The sequence below is a fragment of the Bos indicus genome, chromosome 29 (assembly GCF_029378745.1).
Source record: "Bos indicus isolate NIAB-ARS_2022 breed Sahiwal x Tharparkar chromosome 29, NIAB-ARS_B.indTharparkar_mat_pri_1.0, whole genome shotgun sequence".
Taxonomy (NCBI): domain Eukaryota; kingdom Metazoa; phylum Chordata; class Mammalia; order Artiodactyla; family Bovidae; genus Bos; species Bos indicus.
In genome coordinates, this window is record NC_091788.1 from 37,319,146 (window position 1) to 37,344,173 (window position 25,028).

General features: G+C 43.8%; 1 long non-coding RNA gene across 2 annotated transcripts in view; it reads left to right on the forward strand.

The window, feature by feature from the left end:
* The first annotated feature begins 627 nt into the window (after positions 1–627).
* Positions 628–25,028, forward strand: part of LOC109554226 (uncharacterized) — a 108,396-nt gene continuing 83,995 nt past the window's right edge. For both annotated transcript variants that reach the window (XR_011564911.1, XR_011564912.1), the window contains exon 1: positions 628–4,113. This is a non-coding gene — a long non-coding RNA (uncharacterized lncRNA). The remainder of the gene's footprint in view (positions 4,114–25,028) is intronic.

The following is a 25,028-nucleotide window of genomic DNA, read 5'->3' on the forward strand; positions in this document are numbered from 1 at the left end:
CTGCATTGGAAGGGGAAGGCCCAACCACTGAACCACCAGGGATATCTTGACTGCCATCATTTTTAGGTTCATTGATGTTATTGCTTGTATCAATAGTTTATTCCTTTTTATTGTATTTAGTTGTATTTACTACTCTGTAATAATACCACGATTTGTGTGTCCATTCTCTAGTTGATAGATATTTGGACTGTATCCAGTTGGGCTGTCATGATAAAAGTTTCTGGGAACATTCTTGTGTACATTTTTGGTGGACATATGTTTTCATTTCTCTTGGGTAAATATTTAGGGGTGAACTTGCTGTTTTAAATTTTAGTCTTTAAAAAACTGTCTATTTTTGGAAGTGGTTGTACCATTTGCCTTCAGCGAAGTGTGAGCATTCATTTCAGTTCCTCTGTATCCTTACCAGCGCATAGTCTAGGTCAGTTTTTACTTTATTTTTTAAATTTCAGCCATCCTAATGGATGCGTAGTGATATCTTCTGTGGTTTTAATGTTTATCTCCCTGATGACTAATGATGTTAGTCTTTTCTTGTCCTTATTGGTCCTTCGTGTATCTTCCTTTGTGAAATATCTGTTCCAAGTTCTTTGGTCATTGTTGGCTATCTATTGTGAAGTGAGTGAAGTCGCTCAGTCGTGTCCGACCCCGTGGACTGTAGCCTACCAGGCTGCTCTGTCCATGGGATTTTCCAGGCAATAGTCCTGGAGTGGGTTGCCATTTCCTCCGGGGGATCTTCCCAACCCAGGGATTGAACCCGGGTCTCCCACATTGTAGACAGACGCTTTACCGTCTGAGCCACCAGGGAAGTCCTTGTTGGTCATTGTTGGCTATCTATTGTAATATAATATAAATACCCCCATAGCTTAGTGGCTTAAACAGCATTGTTTGATTTTGTTTACAGACCTTCAGCTTGGGCAGGGCTCATTTAAACACCTGATTTCTACTGCACATGCATCAGTTGGGGCTGGAATAGTCCCTCCAGGGTGGCTCAGCTACATGCTTGGCAAGGTGGTGCTGTCGGCTGGGAACTAAGTGGAGATTGTCACCATGAGCTTGGTTCTTTTCCCTTTTACATTCTTAGTAAGAAACCAGAATGCATAAAAAAGAAATTCTCTTAGACGTTAAAATTATATTTTCAGATAGAATTTACAGTTTCTTCTCTTCTCAAGTCCGAGAAGTACCTGGGTGTGTCTAGGAAACAATCACAGAGTACACACAGCTCATGTTCTCAGGGCACCAATTTTACTTTTGTGATTTTGAGTAAAATCATATTCATTTTATTTTTTTAATTTATTTTTTAAAGATTCTTTCGATGTGAACTTTTTTAAATCTTTATTTGAGTTTGTTATAATATTGCTTCTGTTTTATGTTTTGGTTTCTTGGATGGAAGGTGTGTGGGATCTCAGCTTCTGAACCAGGGATCAAATCTGCACACACTGTATTGGAAGGTGACATCTTTTTTATTTTTTTTTTTTTAAGAAAAATAACCTTTTATTTTGTATAGGGGTATAACCAATTAACAACAATGCGATAGTGTCAGGTGAACAGCAAAGGGACTCAGATATACACATGCATGTGCCCATTCTCCCCTCCCATCCAGGCTGCGGCGTAACATTGAGCAGAGTTCCCTGCGCTCTACAGTAGGTCCTTGTTGGTCATCCCTTTTAAATAGAGCAGTGTGTACCTGTCCATCCCAAACTCCCTAAGTATCTCTTCCCCCCACTCTTCCCCTCTGGTAACCTTAGGTTTGTTCTCCAAGTGCATGAGCCCCTTTCTAAGTTCATTTGTATCATTTCTTTTCAGATTCCACATGTAAGGGATGTGATGTGATATTCTCCCTTCTCTGGCTGACTTAAGGAAGGCGAAGTCTTAACCATTGCACTGCCAGGGAAGTCCTCATTTCATATTAAAATAAACAGAGAGATTATGGTATAGGATACAAAAATCACATGAATATTTAAAATTAACAGTGATGATTAAAAAGTTTCTCCTTGGAGGGAAGTCTTAGGGCAGTGATCTCGGAAGCTGTGGGATACAGACTCTCCTCTGGGGCTGGGATGGCAGAGTGTGAGAACTTCTGCAGACCCACAGAGCGAGGAGTCTGAGGTCCTGCTATTTGGCTCCAGGTCATGAATGTGTTGCATTTATGCAGATATCTGCTCTGTGGATTTAGCTCTAGTCATAGAATGAGCCGTTTTTACTGTGTAAGGTGCTACCGTCAGAACTGTTCCTCAGTAGGTTGTTGGTTGACAGAGTCTGAAAGAATCTGTTTCTCACTGACCCTCCACTGAGTCAGGACATAGTCAGCAGCCTGTCCTTCCCTTCCAGCTGCAGGTAGGACTGAGGTTGTTGCAAACCATTCCTTCCAGCTTTCTGAGGGGCACTAGTGGTAAAGAACTTTCCTGCCAATGCTAGAGACATAAAAGTCATGGGTTTGATGCCCTGGAGGAGGGCATAGCAACCCACTCCAGTATTCTTGCCTAGAGAATTCCATGGACAGAGGAGCCTGGCGAGCTACAGTCCATAGGGTTGCAGAGTCAAACATGACTGAAGTGACTTCACATACACACACACACACACACACACACATTCCTTCAAGTTGACTGCTGAGGGGTACAAAAGGAAAAGTTTTTCATTGCATTCAGGGTTCCAAGGATTCTACCTTCCACAGGGACCACCACAGCACCAGAACTGCCAGTCCTCTGAGTAGGACAGTGGTGGTCTTGACAGGCCAATACCTCTTGGCCAATACCTCTTGAGAGGTAAGTGGGAACTCCCTTCCTAAGCTATGTTATCATCCATAAAACCTTGACTCCAACTAGTTGGCCGTGATGTTAAAACTTTCTTGGGTTCCTAAACACTGTTATCATCAAATGGTGGCCCCTAATCCCCCTTCATGTGAATGTGTGTGTGTGTCAGTTGCTCAGTCGTATCCGACTCTTTACCACCCTATGGACCGTAGCCTACCAGACTTCTTTGTCCATGGGATTCTCCAGGCAAGAATTCTGGAGTGGGGAGCCATTCCCTTCTCCAGGGGATCTTCCCAAGCCAGGGATTGAATCTGGGTCTCCTGCACTGTGGCAGATTCTTTACCATCTGAACCACCAGGGAAGCCCTCACATGCACAAAGACCAGCCTCAGTGATCTGCTCTGATCACCATAATTAGGTAGAACTGACAACTGGGTGACTTTTCAAACTAGGGGAAGGGAGACAACACAGCTTCTCTCCAGAGGGTGAGCCTTCTCTGTCTCTCCATCTCTCTATCTCTGTTTCAGTGTCTCTTGTTTCTCTACCTTTGTCTCTTTCTCTCATTGTGTATATCTGGGGCATGGAGTCAACATGCAAGAAATCCAGCTCCTCAGAAGCTACCAGGCTGGAAAGTCCACATGGCAAGAACACATGGACATAGAGAGAGGTGCTCGGGGTCCCCACTGCTCCCACCTTCAGAGTTGGAGACCTCCCAGTCCAGACACCAGGCACAAGACTGAGCTGCCCCAGCTGCTGCCAATGGGAGCAGAGGTGAGCTGTCCTGCTGCCCAAGTTGTAGGCTCACAGCACGGTAAACATTATGTTGTTGCTTCAAGGCACTGGGACGAGGTGTGTTCTGTAGTAACAGTGGATCAGTGGACTCTTTCCTGTTGCTTAGCAACACTAAGGAAACGGGACATAAGTAAATAAAATTTTGGTTGTAAGAGGAAAGGAGTTTGGCAGAGAGAGTGTCCAGGATCACAAGGCATTAAATAAGAGAAAGGGATTAAGAAATGTGGAAACTAAATTACTTTCACAGATCTTATTTGTAATAAATATGTCTGATAACAGAACCTTGGACATTTTATTTTGGAAGCGATCTTAGGGCACATAAAACTCAATCTATTTTTTTAAAGGAGACTCAAAGCGTTAACTGGCTTGGACAGGATTCCAGAGGCAGATGAGGCCCAAGCCTCCAAACTCCCACTGACAGCACTGTCTCTCTTCTCAAGAGGTTGGGAAGCCACTGGGGAATTTGCAGTTCCAGCTCTTCAGGCAGGCGGGAGAAGGAGTCTCCCCATCCTACTACGATTTCACCACAAATGTCGGCACATTCTCGAAGTGCTTACCACGTGCTGCCATTGGTGGTAAGTACATTGTACATCAAGTTCATTGAGGTGTAATGTACATATACTGCCAGGCAACCACGTTAAAGGGGCAGTGGGACTTCCTTGGCCGTCCAGTGGTTAGGACTCAGAGCTCCCAATGCAGGGGGCGGGAGTCTGACCCCTGGTGAGGGACCTAAGATCCTGTATACTGCACAGCTGGTGTGGGCAAAAGAAAAAAATAAATAAATAAAGGGGTAGTTAGCTCTTTGAGTTTGACAAATGTATGAGCTTTGTGGCCACTGCCATAATCAAGATACAGAATACTTCTATACCCTTACCTCTGAGAACTTCCTTTCTGCTCCTTTGCAGAAACTCCCCACCCTACTATGCTCTGCTGCTGCTGCTGTTAAGTCGCTTCAGTCATGCTCAGGCATCCCCCAAATTCTTTCTATCACTAGGTATTTTTCTTTTTTACCTGCTCTAGAATTTCATAGAAATAGAATCACACATTATGTAGTCTTCTGTGTCTGGCTTCTTTCACTCAGCAAGTTTTCCAGATTCCTCCTGATAATTGTGTATATATTAGTTTGTGGCTTTTTACTGTTAACTAGTACCACATTATATAGCTATACGGCAATCTGCTTATCTACTCTGTGACTGATGGATTTGGGGATTGTTTCCAGTTTTGGGCAGTTATGAATAAAGCTGCTATAAACATTCTTGTAAAAGTCTTTTTGTGGACAGCTTTTATTTCTCTCAGGCAAATACCTAAGGATGGGTTATATGATAGTATATGTTTACTTTATCAGAAACTGTCAAAATGTTTTCCAAAATAGTTGTGTCATTTTATAGCCCTAACGAATATTTGTGAGAGCTCCAGTTTCCTCCTTGGGTTCGTACTCCAGTGGGCGTGCAATGGCATGTCATTGTGTATTATTTCTATTTCCCTGGCAATTAGTAATGTGAAAATTTTCATACCTCTATTTGCTACTTATATAACTTTTTTGTGGAGTTTCTTTCAAAAAAAATGTGAAATTTACTTCAAGATTCATAGGACTTTAATTAATGGAGTATTTTATAATACTGAAGAAACATAGGTAAAAGTGTGCAACTGAAATTTGACATGTTATGTATGAAGTAAAGTCACTCAGTTGTGTCCAACTCGCTGTGACCTCATGAACTGTAGCCTGCCAGGCTCCTCTGTCCATGGAATTCTCCAGGCAAGAATACTGGAGTGGGTAGCCATTCACTTCTCCAGAGGATCTTCCCAGCCCAGGGATCAAACCAGGGTCTCCTGCATTGAAGGTAGATTCTCTACCATCTGAGCCACCTTTATATTTATGCATATATTAAGACAAAAGAGGTCATTAAATAGCATATGGTCAACACCCTGTGTTTTAGACATCTCAGCACCGAAGTTTATTTTGTGTGAATTGAAATATAAGGAAAAATTCTTAGGAAGAGACAAAAATGCTAGAATGCTTTCATAATCATCTTCAGAGGTCTTCTTTGTTATTAGAATAAAGATGCTATGAAAAAGCAAAATAAGTCTAAGAAATTTTTGGCAGAAAATGTACCCAGATTGTTGAAGAGCACAAGACAGGGTAAATGGGAAAAAAAAAAAAAACCCACCATGATACATGTTGAAGCAATTGACTCACAGGTTTTATTCAGAGATAGGACTCTATTAAAGCAAAGTGAAGAGTTTAACAAAACTTCTTCCCCCAGAAAACAAACAGAACTGGAAAAAAACAATTCAAAACAATTGTTTCAGGACTCCAAAAGTCAATCGGGGACAAACAAGGAATTGAGAAGTGTTTATTCATGAAAATCTGTTAGGACTTTGGATGACAAGAGTGGAAGTCTACAGAGAGTCTGCAGCCCTCTTGCCTGGATCTGTTCCTCCCTCATTCCTCTTCCAAAAGCTTGGTCAATGAAGCAATCTTACCAGAGCAGGACTGCCCAGGAAAAACAACAGCTTCACTGCTAGAGGGGACTGACTTGATTTGGGTGGAGGGCCAAAACCCATCCCTGGCAGCATTATCAGTAAAAGAAGCATATGTGGCAGAAGTGAATGGGAAATTCTCATAGCTCTGCTAACCTGAGTTTGCAGTCCCAGTTGTGGGACATGACAGACCAGTCAGAAACTTAATAAGGAAATGCTGGAAGTGAGAGAACCATGGAAGGGCTATATGAGCTCTCCTTATCTCCTTGGATATATGGGAAATGATGCTCATCTTTACAGGGCACCCAAGAAGGTCCAGAGGAAAATGAAGATGAGGCAAACTGGAAAACTAGCTAAACATTGAAAGCTTAACATACACACAGATCTATCAGCAGAGAGTGGAAGCCTTAGAGGCTCAAGGTTCTCAAGCACAGCCTCTTATGAATCATTGACTTACCAGTAAGCTATGCAGACACAGGACAACCCCTAGAAAGCTAGGCAGAAAAACAAAACAAGAATTTAAAAACAATCGAGCAGAGACATCAGTGGCTGCATATCTCAGGAAAATAGATTCTGCAGATTAAGTCCAAATAAGTTTCTAACAACAACAACTACCTCATGGAAAAAAATGTAATCCAGAAATGTTACAGTATATGGTCTAAAGAATCAGTTTTCAAGAAAACATCATGAGATATAAAAAATAACAGGAAAATGTGATTCATTCTCACGAGAAAAAAATCTGTAGAAACTGAGTGGACCCAGATGTTATATTTAGCAAAGACTTCAAAACAGCTCTTAGCGTATATTTTAAAAATTAAATAAAAGCATAATGACAATGATCCTCAAATAGGAATTTCTCAATAAAAAACAATGAAAAGGAATCAGTAGAAATTCTAGAATTTTAAAGCACAATAACTAAAATAAAAACTAATTAAATGGGTAAATTTGAGATGACAGAAGAAAGAATCAATGAAGATAAGTCAACAGAAACTATCTAATGTGTAGAAGAGAGAAGAAAATAGATTTAAAAAAATGAACAGAGCTTCAGAGAACTACAACACAGCATTAAACACACCGGCATGTAGTGAGAGTCCCAGAAGGAAAAGAAAGAAATGGGAGAAAAAATACTTGAAATAATGGCTGAAAATTCACAATTTTTTTGTAAAATATCTTCATATAATTTTATGTGTTTAGTCTTGGTCGTGCCGGGTCTTGGTTGATTTGCACGGGCTTTCTCTAGTTGCAGTGAGTGTGGGCTAGTCTTTGTTGGAATGCACGGGCTCCTCATTGCAGTGGCTTCGCTTGTGGAGCCTTGGGTAGTTGCTCCTTGCAGGTTTCGTTGCTCCAAGGCATGTGGAATCTTCCTGGACCACGGATCAAACCCATGTCCCCTGAGTTGGTAGGTGACTTCTTATCTACTGAGCCACTAAGGAAGTCTGTGTTGTAAAGTATTAATCTACACACCCACAAAGTGCAACAAACCCCAACAAACCCTGAATAAAATAAACATAAAAATCACCGGCCCATCAGTTCAGTTCAGTTCAGTTCAATCACTCAGTCATGTCCCACTTTTTGCAACCCCATGAATCACAGCATGCCAGTCCTCCCTGTCCATCACCAACTCCTGGATTTCACCCAAACTCATGTGCATCGAGTCAGTGATGCCATCCAGCCATCTCATCCTTTGTTGCCCCCTTCTCCTCCTGCCCCCAATCCCTCCCAGCATCAGGGTCTTTTCCAATGAGTCAACTCTTCGCGTGAGGTGGCCAAAGTATTGGAGTTTCAGCCTCAGCATCAGTCCTTACAATGAACACCCAGGACTGGTCTCCTTTAGGATGGACTGGTTGGATCTCCTTGCAGTCCAAGGGAGTCTCAAGAGCCTTCTCCATCCCACACATCATAGTTAAACACAAATAGAAAGTCTTTAAAGCAGCAAGAGAAAAATTCACCTCAAACTGCTGAACAACAATGCAATTAACAGCCCAATTCTTACCTGAAACAGTGGAGGCCAGAAGCCAGTGGAATGAAATAGTCAAAGTAATAAAAGGAAGTAGCCAACCATGAATTGTATATCTCAAAAATTAAGATGAAATAAAGACATTCCCAGATAAGCAAAGACTGAGAGTATTTGTTATAACAAGAACGGCCTTATAAGAAATTCTATAGAAAACGATAGTTAACAGAAGGATATGGAACAATAAGGTAAAACCACAGGAAGAAATGAAGAACACTGGAAATGGTGTCAATTCAGTTCAGTCACTTACTCGTGTCTGACTGTTTGTGACCTCCTGGACTGCAACACACCAGGCTTCTCTGTCCATCATGAACTCCCAGAGCTTGCTGAAACTAATGTCTATTGAGTTGGTGTTGCCATCCAATCATCTCATTCTCTGTCACCTTCTTCTCCTGACTTCAATCTTGCCCAGCATCAGAGTCTTTTCCAAAGTGAGTCAACCCTTCACATGAAGTGGCCAAAGTATTGGAACTTCAGCTTCAGCATCAGTCCTCCCAATGAATATTCAGGACTGATTTCCCTTAGGATTGGCTGGTTTGATCTCCTTGCAGTCCAAAGGACTCTTAAGAGTCTTCTCCAACAACACAATTCAAAAGCATCAATTCTCTGTTGCTCACCTTTCTTTATGGTCCAACTCTCATATCCATACATGACTACCGGATAAACCATAACTTTGACTAAGATAGACCTTTGTTGGCAAAGTAATGTTTTTGCTTTTTAATATGCTGTATAGGTTTGTTATAGCTTTTCTTCCAAGGAGAAACGTCTTTTATTTTCATGGATGCAGTCATCATCTACAGTGATTTTGGAGCTCAAATAAATAAAGTCTGTCACTATTTCATTTTTTCCCCATCTATTTGCAATGAAGGGATGGGACTGGATGCCATGATCTTCGTTTTTTGAAGTTTGAGTTTTAAACCAATTTTTCCACTTTCCTCTTTCACTTTCATCGAGAGGCTCTTCATTTTTTTAGTTATGTATATTTAATTGATAAAGTTTTTTTCCATATAATTACAGTGCCATCAATATAACAAACTTAATGATATTCCTTTTATCATTTAACACCCAGTCAGTATTAACATTTCTCTGAATACCTCAAAAATACTTAAAAAAAAACAAACAGTTGAATTAATAGTTGAATCAAGTCAAACAAAGCCTCCACATTGCATTTGGTTGCTGTATCTATTAAGTTTCTTAACTGAATAGAGCTCCTCTTCCCTTTCTTTTTTAAAAAAAATTAATTTATTTTAATTGGAAGCTAATTACTTTATAATATTGTAGTGGTTTTTGCCGTACATTGACATGAATCAGCCATGGGTGTACATGTGTTCTCCATCCTGAACTCCCCTCCCACCTCCCTCCCCATCCCATCCCTCAGGGTCATCCCAGTGCACCAGCCCTGAACACCCTGTCTCATGCATCAAACCAGGACTAGTGACCTATTTCACATGTGGTAATATACATGTTTCAATGCTATTCTCTCAATTCATCCCACCCTCACCTTCTCCCACTGAGTCCAAAAGTCTGTTCTTTACATCTGTGTCTCTTTTGCTGTCTCGAATATAGGGTCATTGTTACCATCTTTCTAAATTCCATGCTGCAGAGTCAGTCATGTCTGACTCTGTGCGACCCCATAGACAGCAGCCCACCAGGCTCCCCCGTCCCTGGGATTCTCCAGGCAAGAACACTGGAGTGGGTTGCCATTTCCTTCTCCAATGCATGAAAGTGAAAAGTAAAAGTGAAGTCGCTCAGTCGTGTCTGACTCTTAGCGACCCCATAGACTGCAGCCTACCATGCTCCTCCATCCATGGGATTTTCCAGGCAAGAGTACTGGAGTGGGTCGCCAGTGCCTTCTCCGTCTAAATTCTGTATATATGTGTTAATATATTGTATTGGTGTTTTCCTTTCTGACTTACTTCACTCTGTATAATAGGCTCCAGTTTCATCTACCTCATTAGAACTGATTAAAATGCATTCTTTTTAATAGCTGAGTAATACTCCATTGTGTATATGTACCACAGCTTTCTTAATCATTTGTCTGCTGATGGACATGTAGGTTGTTTCCATGTCCTGGCTATTGTAAACAGTGCTCGGATGAACATTGGGGTACACGTGTCTCTTTCAATTCTGGTTTCCTCAGTGTGTATGCGCAGCAGTGGGATTGCTGGGTCATATGGCAGTTCTATTTCCAGTTTTTTAAGCAATCTCCACACTGTTCTCCATAGTGGCTGTACTAGCTTGCATTCCCACTAACAGTATAAGAGGGTTCCTTTTCCCCCACACCCTCTCCAGCATTTATTGTTTGTAGACTTTTGGATCGCAGCCATTCTGCAAAGATAAGGTGTCCATAGGTACATGGATTTATCTCTGGGCTTTCTATTTTGTTCCATTGATCTATATTTCTGTCTTTGTGCCAGTACCATACTGTCTTGATGACTGTGGCTTTGTAGTAGAGCCTGAAGTCAGGCAGATTTAGTTCCTCTTCACCTTCTACCATAAGTATGGTGTCATCTGCATATCTGAGGTTATTGATATTTCTCCCAGTAATCTTGATTCCAGCTTGTGTTTCATTTGGCCTGACATTTCACATGATATACTCTGCATGTAAGTTAAATAACCAGGGTGACAATATACAGCCTTAACATACTCCTTGCCCAATTTGGAACCAGTCTGTTGTTCCAGACCCGGTTCTAACTGTTGCTTCTTGACCTGCATACAGATTTATCAGGAGGAAGATAAGGTGGTCTGGTATTCCCATACCTTTAAGAATTTTCCACAGTTTGTTGTGATCCACACAGTCAAAGGCTTTAGCATAGTCAGTGAAGCAGAAGTAGATGTCTTCCTGGAATTCTCTTGCTTTTTTTGTGATCCAGCAGATGTTGGCAATTTGGTCTCTGATTCCTCTGCCTTTTCTAAATCTAGCTTGAACATCTTGGAGCTCTCGGTTTATCTACTGTAGCATTACTTTGCTAGCATGTAAGATGAGTGCAATTGTGTGGTAATTTGAACATTCTTTGGGATTGCCTTTCTTTGGAATCAGAATGAAAACTGATCTTTTCCAGTCCTGTGGCCACTGCTGAGTTTTCCAAATTTGCTGGCATATTGCATGTAGCACTTTAACAATATCATCTTCTAAGATCTGAAATAGCTCAACTGGAATTCCATCACCTCCATTAGTTTTGCTCATAGTAATGCTTCCTAAGGTCCACTTGACTTTGCACTCCAGGATGTCTGGCTTTAGGTGAGTGATCACACCATCTAGTTATCTGGGTCATGAAGATCTTTTCTGTGTAGTTCTTCTGTTCTCTTCTTAATATCTTCTGCTTCTGTTAGGTCTCTACCATTTTTGTCCTTTATTGTGCCCATTTTTGCATGAAATGTTCCCTTGGTATCTCTAATTTTCTTGAAGAGATCTCTAGTTTTTCCCATTCTATTGATTTCCTCTATTTCTTTGCATTGATCACTGAGGAAGTCTTTCTTATCTTTCCTTGCTATTCTTTGTGTGGATAAATATAAAAGAAGGTATAAATATATATTCTCTTGATTTTAAAAATTTATTTGATGTGCTATATCTTACTAAAATTAAGGAAATATTAACATAAATTATATTGATAAGTTAAAATGTATATTTAAATCCCTGTAGCAAACACTAAGAAAATAAAAACAAAACAAAAAAAAACAAAAACTACCCTCCAAATCAACAGAGGAATTAAAATGATATACCAAAAATGTTTGTTCTACCCAAAAAGTACTAGTAAAGGAAGAACAAAGAAACAAAAAAGAGAAGAGCCATAGTGAAAACAAATAGCAAAATGTGAATTTTGCTGACAAAATCTGCAGTAGATGCAAATCTACTGATATCAAAAATCACATTAAATGATTCATCAAATAGACTAAACAATTCAATGAAAATGGTGATATTATCAGATTAGATAGAAAAGAAAGAGTCCACTACATGCTGACTACAAGAGACATTCTTCAAATTCAAAAATACAGCTAGATTGAAAGTTATAGAATAGAAAAGATATATCATACAAACAGTAAAAAAAAAAAAAATAAGAGCTTAGAATGAGCTATATTATTCATATTAAACAACATAGATTCTCATAAAATATATTTTAGTGGAGATAAACAGGGACATTGTGGAGATAAACAGGGACATTGTATAATAGTAAAAAGGGTCACAACATCACAAAGACAAAATTATTTGAAATGCATGTGAACCTAACAAGACTCTAAAATATAATCAGCAAAAACTGAGAAAACTGAAAGGAGATACAGACTATTCAATATTTATAGTTCCAAATTTCAAGACCTTTTATATTGATAGGAAAAGTAGATGGAAAATTAATACAAATATAGAAGATTTGAGATTTTCCTGGCAATCCAGTGGTTAAGACCACAACTCCAATGCGGGGGGGGCGGGGCAGAGGTTCAATCCCTGGTCAGGAAACTAACATCCCATGTGCTGTGTGGCCTACCCAGAGGGAGAAAAAAAAGAACCAAGATTAGAAGATTAAAAAAACAGATAATCAACATGATCTAACTGACATTTATAGAACAATTCACCCAACAGAAGCAAAATACATTCTTTCAAGGGCACGTGGGACATTCTCCAGGAAAGACCATATGATAGGCCTTAAAACAAGTTTCCATGCTTGTAAAAGGATTGATGTGACTCAAGCATCTTTTCCAACTGCAATAAAATTAAATTATAAAGCAACAACGGAAATCTGAGAACTCCCCAAATATCTGAAAATTAAACAACACATTTCTAAATAACCCAGATCAAAGAAGAAATCACAAGGAGAATTAGAAACTATTTGGGACAGAATGAAGACAGCATATATAAAACTTTATGGGATACAGCTAAAGAAGAGCTTAAAAGGAAAGTTACAGTTTTAACATGAAGATTAAATGTATTCACTGTCCAGAAAGGCCACTGTTATGAATTAGAAAAAATCTTGTATGAACAGATTCTAGACTTCGTTGGGATCTCTTTGTCAAAGGTTTTTAAGATTTCAAATATACATCATTGCATTTTGTATATTCACATGTATAGTATATATTATAAAATGCCCTATTAAGAAAAGGTCTTCTACTTAATCACCACAGAAAAATTCTTTCTAGGATCCAAGAAAGCCTTTGGTCACCATTAACAAGGAAACAATATTATGACTGTACTGGGACTTTCCATTTGGGGCTGGTGAGGCTGCACCTCTGAATAGCACTTCTCTCTGGTTGCCTGGGCCCCTGGTTTTCCTCTGTAATTTATTTGTAAAATACTTCCTTTTCTAAGGGTGCCTGTTCCTGAAACAGACACCCCAGGAGGGTAGTGGGACAGGGTATCACATCCCCGGTTGCTATCTCAGTTCCCTTGATTGCTCTGTATTGTTCTTTCTTCGAGTTCAGCTTGTAGTCCTGGATATGTCCAGGGCTTGACTGATTTGCATTTATGTGGCTTATCTGCACCGGAGTCTATTCATGCCCCCACTTCCTCATTTTTAGGCTTCATTCTTTGCACTCCCTGATCATCTTTCTTTGACACAGTTGACCTTCAAAGGTTGACCTCCAAAGGTCTCTCAGGGGACTCTAGGGCTGAGCCAAAATGAAATGGGAGATGTGTGGTTGTCAGACATCCCAGATCATGGGGGCAGGAGAGAAGAGGATGTTGTCTTCTCAGGTGCTCACTTATCAAGCCCAGTTTATGAGCCCAGACAGTGGATCAGCTCCCTCTGCCGAAGTGTGAGGGACTGACTGCAAACCTAACATCTTGCTGGTCCCGGCTTAAATGTCCTTGTTGGTTCTGTCCAGGTCATTCAGGGGAGAAGAAAGGTCATTTCTTGCAGAGAAAGCACCAAGTAGGTGGGCTTCAGGATACAAAGTTGAATTGTGAAGACTATTAATCAAAGTGAAATTGAAAGTCCAACTCTTGGTGGCTCAGTGGACTATACAGTCCATGGAATTCTCCAGGCAAGAATACTGGAGTGGGTAGCCATTCCTTTCTCTAAGGGATTGTCCCAATCCAGGGATCAAACCCATGTCTCCCTCACTGCAGGAAGATTCTTTAACAGCTGAGCCACAAGAGAAGCCCAAGAATGCTGGAGTGGATAGCCTATCCTTTCTCCAATAGATCTTCTAGACCCAGGAATCGAACTGGGGTCTCTTGCATTGCAGGTGGATTTTTTACCAACTGAGCTAACAGGGAAGCCATTAATCAAAGAGGGTGTGAAAAAACAGAGCTGCTTACGTGAAAGAGGCTGGGTCATTGTGGGGGATGGCAGGGGTGAAGGAAGAGCACAGTCAAAGGATGTCAGAGGCAGGGCCAGTGAGATCTGAGTCCTGGGCTCAGAACCAGCTCTATGAATTGCAATCGTGGGTGAGGGTGACTCCGTCACATGGCGCCTGGTGTGTGAAGCAGGGATGGATCATGGGCTGAAGGGACAGAGTGGACGTTCCTCTCCCTCATTTCCCACTTGAGTCCATGCTCTCCAGGTGTTGGGAGAAAAGCAGATACCTGTGGTCCAAGGGATGCGCTGGGGATTGGTGCATGACCTTGCCCTTTGTTGGCAAGCTTTCCCTCTCCCCTCTGTTTGTTGGCAGACAGACTGAGCCTGAGGCACTGGAGGAAGTTGGAAGATGGAAGATGAGTGGTCAGTGTATTCCTGTCCACAGTTTATAACTACTTCATCATTTAAACACCTTTGTCTCATTCTCTATGTTCAATCCCATCTTTTAGGAAACTTTCAGGCTTTAGAACAGCTTTCTCATCAGAATAAGTAGGGGCAGACTATTGATTTCATTCAAGAATGTATTAAGCACCTACTGTGTATATGCCATGCAAAGCGTAAGCCTTCCTGGGATATGGAAGCCACAGTAGGAGACTTAGGGTTCCTTTCTGCTATTAGATGGGACCCAGTCTGGATCTTGTGTCCCTCATGGGAACTCGGTGACCAGTGCGTACTCAGCAGACCTTCAGTAAACTAGGGTGTCAGCTGAAGACCCTGACACTTTCTGTGGGTGCAGTGGGATGGGTCAGTTTTCAGAGGATCCTGAAAATAACTATGCTTAGTTGTGAATGGAAAGTGAAAGTAGGGGAACAGAGAGGAGAGGAGTGGAAGGGGCAAAAGAGAGGAAGAAATGTTTTCAAACAACAGGGGTAAGACAGAGAGGCCTTCTGGAGATAAAAGGAAGAGCTGATTAAAGGGACAATGAGAACAATGAGGCGTGACCTCAATTCCCAAGCTGAGGTCATGAAGGGAGCAGCGTTCCCATGGGGCAGATTGGCACCACTGTGCTGAGCGCTCACAGCTTAAATGCACAGAAAACACCCACCAAATGCCAGGTGTCTTTGTGTGTGTCGGTGCTGTTGGCAGACTCTGCAGTATCTCAGGAAGAGCTGCTGAGGGGATGAAACACAAATACAGCTTTCTCCTTGCAAAAAGATCGTTCAGAATATCCCAAACCTGTAATGCTTCGCACTGAGCCATCCGGAGCAACCTGAGCATAGTGTTGGACTGTGCGAAGTGTAACAGTGCAGTGCTTGGGTTCTGGTTGGCCTTACTAGGCTGCACTCTCAAACCCTTTCTTGAGTGGAGAGCCATGACTTTTTAGAGACACAGAGGCAGGCGTGAAGGCTAGAGTTGGGCAGAAGCAAGTGAGAGAGAAAGAGGGAACCCCACTGCCCCTGCCCACCCCTCTGCACCTTCAGGTACAGCTTGCTTGTCCTCCTGGAGCCCAAGTTGATGGAGAATTTGGATGAGAACAGAGTGAGAGCAAAGATGCTCCTTCTAATGGATGATGGGAGACATAGCTCCCCCTTCCCTGCCGACCCCAGGCAGGGGCAGCTTCCTCAGGCTTGTGTCGCCTGAAAACCTAAGGGACTAACAAAGCACAGAATGATGAGGTTCAAGGGGCAGAGATGGAATGCGTGAGAAGCCGCAGTTCTGAGTTTTGAGTCTCCAAGTTTGTTAATGGTGTAAGTGGGCAGCCTGCAGGCACAGCTCTGCAGGGTATGTCTCCTGCACCCAGAGGTCCCCAGGAGGGGTCGGGATCTGGGCAAGCTCTGCAGCTTTTCCCGTTTATCCCCGCACCAAGGCAGCTGATGCTTGTCCCTGTCCCAGGACCACCTGGCTTTGTGGAAACCAGCTTTCTAGCTTTACTCCTCTTCAGATCCTCCTTCTCCAGGGCAACCACACACACGATGCCATTTTGCAATTTATTTTCATTTTGCAGAGAAGAGCCTTCCCTCATCTTCCTGGTTTGGCATCGGCGGCCTGGCTGTGTTAGTCTTGGACAGCCCTGGGCTGCCTTGGCCTCGGAGCTGGCATGGCCTTGTTATGCCAGCTGGAGAGGGACAGCACACCTGTGGGGGTGAGGGGCGGGCCTGGGGGGAGGCCTGGCAGGGGTCTAATGGCTCGAGGTGGCACAGGCTTGCCAGGATGACCTCATCCCTTTATCTCCCCAGGCAGGCTCTCTGGGCTCCGAGGAGGAGCTGGGGTGTTTATGCAGCTGCCCAGCCCCTGGGGCAGCACTCCATCCCACCTGGGGTCACCCTTTCTGGCCTCCAGGTGGAGTCTGTGCTCTAGAGCTGGTCCCTCTCAGGTCTCCAGCTTACAGAGTATTCACGCTGCTGTGTTTTCTTCTCATTTCACGTTTGGACAAGATACTATTTTAAACAAGAAAACTGAAAAACAGATGGGCTGCGGTTTCCAGACTTCACGTCTCCAACATCATGACAGAAACCAGGAGTCAACCCAGTTGAGGCTCCAGGAACGGATTCTACATTTCTGACGCGGGCCAAGTCCTTGCTGAGGAGGCAGTGTCGGAGCTTCCGGGTTGGCAGTGGGGGGACCAGGCGCCCCCACTCCCACCCTCCCAGTATCACTGTCCCCACGGAAGACTCGGGATGCAGTGACTAAGCCTCGCATGCTGTCGCCTGCACAGAAGATGCTGAGCCACCGTCTGGAGTAGGTGCTTGGGGTTGTTTTTCTAGAGGTGGTGGCAGGAGGCACTGAGTCACCAGTGGTCTCTGCCCTCATCCCCCCTGGAGTCCCTTTGACGGGTCAGGTCAGAGTCCCAAACCCCATCATCCCCTCAGAGAAGGATGAATTTATCCCAGTGGGCTGCTCAGCTAAACATGACCTAATGTAACAAGTGGCCTTGGACTGCAGATGGACCCAAAGACTAAGTTCTGCCTCCTCGTAGCTCAAACAAGGGATCTGAGTAGAAAGGAAGTCTTGTGAACACAAGAAAAAGTACCTGGAGAAAACATGTGAAGTTTAGCTGTGGACAGACTCGTAACTAGGAAAACTTCCCATAGCTGTCTCAGCAGGGGTCACTGGGAAGCCCCTTCTCCTGGCAGAGGCTCGGAGTCTGAAGGAGAGCACGTTCTGGGAGGGGGGCCCCTCACACAGTGCTCCCCACAATGTGCTACATGGAGCATTTGTCTTTGGAAGTCATTTTCAGTAGGAAAGTGTTCACTGGTCTAATAAGATGGAAAGACGCTGCATTCTCTGCTTGGAGAGTCATGATATACAATAATAATGACTCAAAAACTCACACATGAGAAAACATTGAACTCAGTTTAATCCTGTGTTTCTCAAATTGGTTTGATGGTAGAATGCTAACATTGCAAAATATCTTTGGAACACATTTTGGGGAAAGTTGCTTTACTGGAAGATGTTACACGATGCCTGCAGTTGACAGAATTTTCCCTTCAAGCTGGGAAGCAAATATTCCTCAGGGATCACAGCCTCTGTCCATTTGAATGGAGGGGTGTCCATGCTGGCTCAGGGCCAAGTTGTGTAGCCCTCACCTGCAGCTGGAAATTTGACTGACATCCTTAAGAAGGATGGGGCAGGGGGTAGGGGCTTTGCCTTTAAAGATTAGCTTCCTCAGGCTTCCCTGTGGCTCAGTGGTAAAGAATCCGCCTGCCAATACAGGAGACGCAGGTTTGATCTTTGGTCTGGGAGGATCCCACATGCTTCAGAGCAACTAAGCCCGTGCACCACAACTACTCAGCCTGTGTACTAGAGCCCAGGAGCCACAACTACTGAGCTTATGCGCCCTAGAGCCCATGCTCCACAACAACAGAAGCCATCTCAATGAGAAGCCCAAGTACCGCATTGAAGAGCAGCCCCCGCTGGTCACAACTAGAGAAAAGCCCACGCAATGGTGAAGATCCAGCCAGCACGGCCAAAAATACATACATAAATAAATACCTTAAAAATAATTCACTTCTCACATTGATGGTAAAAACTTCAGGGCTATAAAAATAGGGTAATCGTGCTCTGAGACTGAAAGGTTCATCCTGTTCAAGAGTTTTCCATGAGGATCCATTGCTCTGGAATGGATGTCTGGATGGAGATGTGGTTTTAAACATCCAAGAGTCAGAGTTTGTCTTCTATCCCTTCCTTTGTAACTCAGTCTTGTGCCCATAGCCGGCACCCCATTCTAGACTTCCTGGATGGAATCCACAGAATTCAGCTTTATATGTGGTCTGGGAACAGAGTAAGTGTGTTGTCCTTAGTGTGGGTCATTCCTGACTTAGTTTCATGCCTTGGGTTTTCAATGGACAAGAATTTATGACCTGAGATTTGGAAACACTTAGTCAGAGCCCCAATCCTTCCACAGAGTTCGTCCAGGCACTTCAGCTCTGGACTTGCTTACAAAGACTTCTGATCCATTTCTTCACACATTTCCTGGGGCACCTTGTGCCTGCTGGCACACAGCTCTGTATTCCTGCCTCACCTGCTAGTCTTCTGATAATTCATCACGTGACCACTGTGGTTTTCCTCCTGGCTGCATTTTGCTGTGTTTTGTTCACCTGTAGCCCCACCTGGACCACGAACGCAGCTTCAAAGCCCCGACAGAACATTCTATCCCATTATAGTTACCCTTTATTTCATCCAAGAAGTCCTGAAAACCTGTTACAAGGCATGAAACACAGGCTAGTCCATCTTTTCCCTCCCCCAACCCACCAATCGATTTCATGTCTGTTACAGATTTACCTTCAAAGGGGAATCAGGTGAAAAGGGGATACGCAGGACTGCGCTGACTTCTGGGGCTGCTTCCATTTCCCAGTCTTGATAAATTTACCAGTTAAGAAAACATTCCCCCGGAGCCACCTCTGCTGACCCGCCTGACACCACTAGGGCTTGACAGCCATTCAGTGACTCCTGAGGTCAAAGGATTTCTGGCTTCAAAGGGAAAATGCTGGACAAGGGGGGCCTCTGTTGGCGGGTGTCTCCTTTCTCCTTAGGTTTGATTGATTTTCATACACAGAAGGAGACAGAAAGAGCCCACTAGTCGCCCCCAGCACACGCTTATAATTACAGTGTGATCGCTTGCTGTCTGGGTGGTGCATGTGTGCTTGACCCGACTTGAGGCATCTTCCTTCCAGCACCAACCTTGAGGCCAGATCCTGCAGAAGGGCACCATGTTCTGTGCGTTAAAGTGACTTAACAGAAGCCTTTTAAAAAAGACATTATTTATTTTTTAATTGAAGGATAATTGCTTTACAGAATTTTGTTGTTTTCTGTCAAACATCAACAAGAGTCAGCCATAAGTGTGTGTATGTCCCCTCCCTCTTGAACCTCACTCCCATCTCCCTTCCCATCCCACCTCTCTAGGTTGATACAGAGCCCCTGTTTGAGTTCCCTGAGACATACAGCAAATTACGGGCTCTCCATTTTACATATGGTAATGTAAGTTTCCATGTTACTCTCTCCATGCATCTCACCCTCTCCTTTCCTCTCTTTGTGTCCATAAGTCTAACGGAAGCCTTTGACTAAATCCACATTTACGTGATGTTTAAAAGAGAAACAGTAACTCTGCTTTTTTGCCTGTGCTGTGCTTAGTTTCTCAGTCATGTCTGATTCTTTGTGACCCCATGGACTGTGGCCTGCCAGGCTCCTCTGTCCATGGGGTTCTCCAGCCAAAAATACTGGAGTGGGTTGTCATGTCATCCTCCAGGGAATCTTCCCAACCCAGGGATCAAACCCAGGTCTCACACATTGCAGACAGATTCTTTACCGTCTGAGCCATTAGTGAAGCCCAAGGATACTGGAGTGGGTGGCCTACCCCTTCTCCAGGGGATACTCCTGACCCAGGAATTGAATTGGGGTCTCCTGCATTGCAGGCAGATTCTTTAACAGCTGAGCTACTAGGAAGCTCTTTTGTCTACGTCAGGTCAATAATCAGATGGATTATTTCCCTGGTTGACAGCATATGCACATAGCTGCAGAGCCAGTTTGAATGTGCAGGGATGTGTCTGGGTGTGAGAAGCATCCCAGCTTTCATCTACTGGATGGATAGAACTGTTACAAAGTGGTGTTCATACAGCGGGCAGCAATGGCTCTGCTCATCACTTCCCAGGATCTGAGCTGGGATGGACTTAGGTAGTCCTTAAAAGACATTGGCTTTCTTCTTACACAGACCTCTTCTCTTCCCTGGACCCAGCCTCTCTCCCTTTGTTTGCCTTGCAAATCATGTGTGCTGACTATCTAGATGACACCCAGGGAAATAAGCACAGAAACCCACCCAGAAACAACACCGTAAATTGTGGAGCAAGGGGAATTGAGTTACATCGCAGAGCCAGGGGCCATCCAGGGTGATTTCTCAGTTTCTGAAAGCCCAGGATGGATGCATGGCTAGAAAATTCTTAAGTTAGAAACAAACAAGGACTGTCACCACAAGGTTCACACCTTCTCATTAAAATCTTCTGTTCTCCTGCCTGCTACCCCCAGCTTTGACATTGCCTTGGGCAAGGAGAGTGTGAGCCATATTTTAAAATATTTGTGCAATCACCACCTGGCTTTCATAACAATATCTGGCCCCAGACTTTGTGTAAGACCTCAGGCAACTTTTTGAACCTGGGAGGTATTTATTCTGAAGGCAATTAAAAGAGGTGTTAGCTGGAGCCACCTGGAAATGAGTTCTGACTCACTGATGAGTGGCTGCTGAGATATTTTGCAATGTTGCTTCATCGGATCTGAGAGCCCACTGTGGGGCCTGGTGCTGAAGAGGAGGCTCTGGTTATATATATATCTGGTGATTATACAGTATTATAATAACAGTGACCCTTTAAAGATTTTAATACTTATTATGTGCCAACCATATAGTTGGATGTCATTCTATAAAAACTGAAGCTCATGTGGAAGATCATTTTACTGTCATCCTCATTGACCCATGAGGAGAATGAAGCTTGGAAAACTGGAGAAGCCTGTCCAAGGTTGTGCTGCTACAAAATTGCCACTGGACGCCTGACCAAGTCTGACCCCAAACCCAGACACTTCCAAGCTCTGCTCCCCTGCCTGCTGGAGCAGAAGGCAGGATGGGGAAGGGCATCCTCTGAGCTTCCTTGCTCTGAGCTGGGGTGGAAAAAACCACAGCGGCAGGCACCTCATCATTGGGTTTGGACCTCAGCTCTAGGCGCTAACAGGAAGCCTGGGTGAAGGACTGTGATTGACAATGACGGTGATTCTGACAGGTTCTATACAGTTCTCTGAGAGAAATGCCTACCTCATAGGGTCTTGTGATTGAACGAGAAGATGTTGACAAAGTGCCTAACAAATACTAAGTCCCCATAAAATAATCCTAAAGGAAATCAACCCTGAATATTTACTTGAAGGACTGATGCTGAAGCTGAAGCTCTAATACCTTGGCCACCTGATGTGAAGAGCTGACTCACTGGAAAAAACCCTGATTCTGGGAAAGACTGAGGGCAGGAGGAGAAGGGGATGACAAGGATGAGATGGTTGGATGGCATCACCGACTCAAAGGACATGAGTTTGAGCAAGCTCTGGGAGATAGTGAAGGATAGGGAAGCCTGGCGTGCTGCAGTCCATGGGGTCACAAACAGTCGGACATGACGGAGTGACTGAACAACAATAAAATAATGGTTATTATATAGACTTTTTTCCATTCATGAAAGTAAGTGATGGAAATTTTCAAGCCATTTCACAATGATCATGTCAGCCACTTTTCTTCCCTTTCATTCTTCCTCAGATCATTTCTGTTCAGGTGGAAATTTGTCTTTCACGTTATTTAGGGCTCAGTTTACCGAGTTCTTTTATCCCCAGAAGAGTCACATTCTTTACACCGAACATAGTAACTTCTACAAGGGTTGTTCCCTTCTACCTATTTGTGGGGGTGAAAAAGATGAGTATTCATGGGGTAATAATGATTGTGGTTATAATAATGATTCCCACTTATTTAGTGTTCAGTGGTAAAGTGCTAAGCCCTTTTGCATGTGTTTTCAATTAACTCCACAGTAATCCTATGAGATAAGTGTTATTGTACACATTCTACAGATTAGCAAGGTCATCTACTTTCTCTAGGCAACAGCATATGGTTTTGCCTGGTCATGGGTTGCTGGTAGGCACCCAGATCTGTGGGTGTCCTGGCACTGTCCCCGTCTTTTCTGTAAAGAACGCTCCATTTGCTGGCAGTCACACCCAAGCACACTGTCTTCTAACCCAGAGGGCTTCCCAATTTCTTCGGATCATATGTGATGTAGCCTTATATCTGGGGGTCCTCAGACCCACCCCTCCCTTGTGCATAAGCAGTTGCTGGCAAGTCCCTCCACATTTTGTCCACTGGGATTGCTCATCCACGACCTCATACTCACAATGTTGTTGCTATTCAATCGTTTAGTTGTGTCCGACTCTTTGCCACCCCATGGACTGTAGCCCACCAGGCTCCTCTGTCCATGAGATTCCCCATGCAAGAATACTGGCATAGGTTGCCATTTCCTTCTCCAAGGGATCTTCCCAACCCAGAGATTGAAACCCGTGTCAGGCAAGCTCCCTGAGCCACCAGGGAAGCCCCTCTGAATGTTACATTTGGCATAAAATACTGTAGGGAAAAGCTCTCCTGTGGTCCACACTGATGTGTGGGTCTGAATGAGCATCTCGAAACAAAGTGCACACAGAGGATCAAGGACCCCTCCCCTGAAACAGAATCACCTAGACGCGCATAGAAACCATGAGAGCTCATTGTCAAAACCTTCCTGCATTCCCACCACCATCAGAAAGCACTGAGTGAGGGCTCTGTTTCTGGGAATCCTATACTCACCATCACTCAGAGAAAGTCTCCCTCTTCTGTGTGTTTACAATGAGAGGGAGACACACTGAGGCTGACAGACGCCGAGAAGAAACAGACACAACTATATAACAAACAGTGGACAAACACAAATAGTTAAGGACAAATATTGGCTTTGTACGAAAGCCAAGAGTGCAGGGGCACCATTACATTTACAGAAGGGAGCCTTGTTCCCACAGATGGGGCCATCGCCGTGTCCTGTCCTCACTGGACTCAGCAGAGATCGCAGGTTCCCAGGGAGTTGGGTATGACCTGCAGTGACCACTGTGCAAAGGGTAGGGATCTGAGGGGCCTCTGGACCTTTGTGGAGAAATCAGGAGGGGCTGGAGTTGTTGCTTGCAAAGTGCCTTCTGTCCCTGCTGTGCTCCATGTGTTTAGTTCTTCAGTCGTGTCTGACTCTTTGCAGCCCCGTGGACTGTAGCCCACCAGGCTCTCTGTCCATGGGATTTCCCGACTCAGGGATCAAAGCCACGTCTCCTGCATTGGCAGGTGGATTATTTACCAACTGCGCTACTTGTGCCTAGGTACTCCAAATCAGCTTCCTATATGTTGTCTGTCCTTTGCAGTGGAGACAGAGTTAATTGCCCTTACTTCTCCCACTGTTCTGCTTCAGTGGGGAGGGATGACCAGGAATAACTGATTCACACGTCCCCAGAAGAGAGGGAGCTGCAGAGAAAAACTTGCCTCAACCCAACAGTCTGATGTCCACCAACCAAAACATGCAGACATTTGGAAATATCTATTAAAGAATAACCAGTGAACATTCTTCAGGTTTAATTCTCATACAACAAGTACCTTTGGTGAAGAGTCCATTGTGCTACATTTAGCATCAGGGAGAGCTGGCCAGAGACGTGTGAAAGTGTGTGTGTGTGTGTGTGTGTGTGTGTGTGTGTACGTGAGCATGCGTGTGTGTATATAGGGGTGCCTGGTTGGGAACGTATGTGTAATGGGTGTGTGGGAAGGTGTGTGTGTATATTTGAGTTTTATGTGAGTGTACATGAGTATATGTGAATATGTCAGTTGGTGAAAGTGAGTGTAGGCGTTGTGTGAGAGCTTGAGTGAGTGTGTGTGTATGTGTGTGTGTGTGCGTGCCCAGAAACACATGTCCATGAGCCTGAGGGCTCTTGGAAAACAGGACCCTAGATTCCAGCTGGTGATACGGGCAGTATTTCCTGAAATTGCTTCTGACTCATACGCACTCTAAGACAGCTAAAATAATACAAAACAAGTCAACTACGCAGAGACTTGGGTTTGCTTTCTCTTCATTCGTTTACATAAGTGAAGTTGTTATTGAAAAAGGAATTTATCCAAAGGTTTCCTGAGAGCAGTCCTGTGCGGACTCAAGGTGGCCTTTGCCTGCCTGCATTGTGGGCCTGGGTGTGTGTGTCAGCTGCAGTCATAACCAATTTTGCTCAGAGCTCAAAGTCACAGAGCCATCTGCCTGACCTCATCGCAGTCTGCATGCATGCCATAGCATGAACGTCTAATGGGAATCACAGCAAGCTGGAATCAGGACTCTGTGTGACCAAGGGAAGGTCAGTGAAGTCCAGCCCATTCCCTGGCCAGCCTGGGATCCACACCATCTGCCTCTCCTGCCTCAGAAATGCAAGAAGAAAAATGAGAAGGACATGGGAAAAGACACCAACCTTATGCCTTGCTGATCACATTTTGATACTAAACGGTAAAGTCAAGGGAGTCTGAAAGTCGGCCCCTGTGATCTCTGATGACAAGTCTGACTTTCCTTAGGTTTCCACAGCTCTTTTCACCGTGCATGCTAAGTCACTTCAGTTGTGTCCGACTCTTTGCAACCCTATGGACTATAGTCCTCCAGGCTCCTCTGTCCATGGGATTCTGTAAGCAAGAATACTGGAATAGATTGCTTCCATCTAT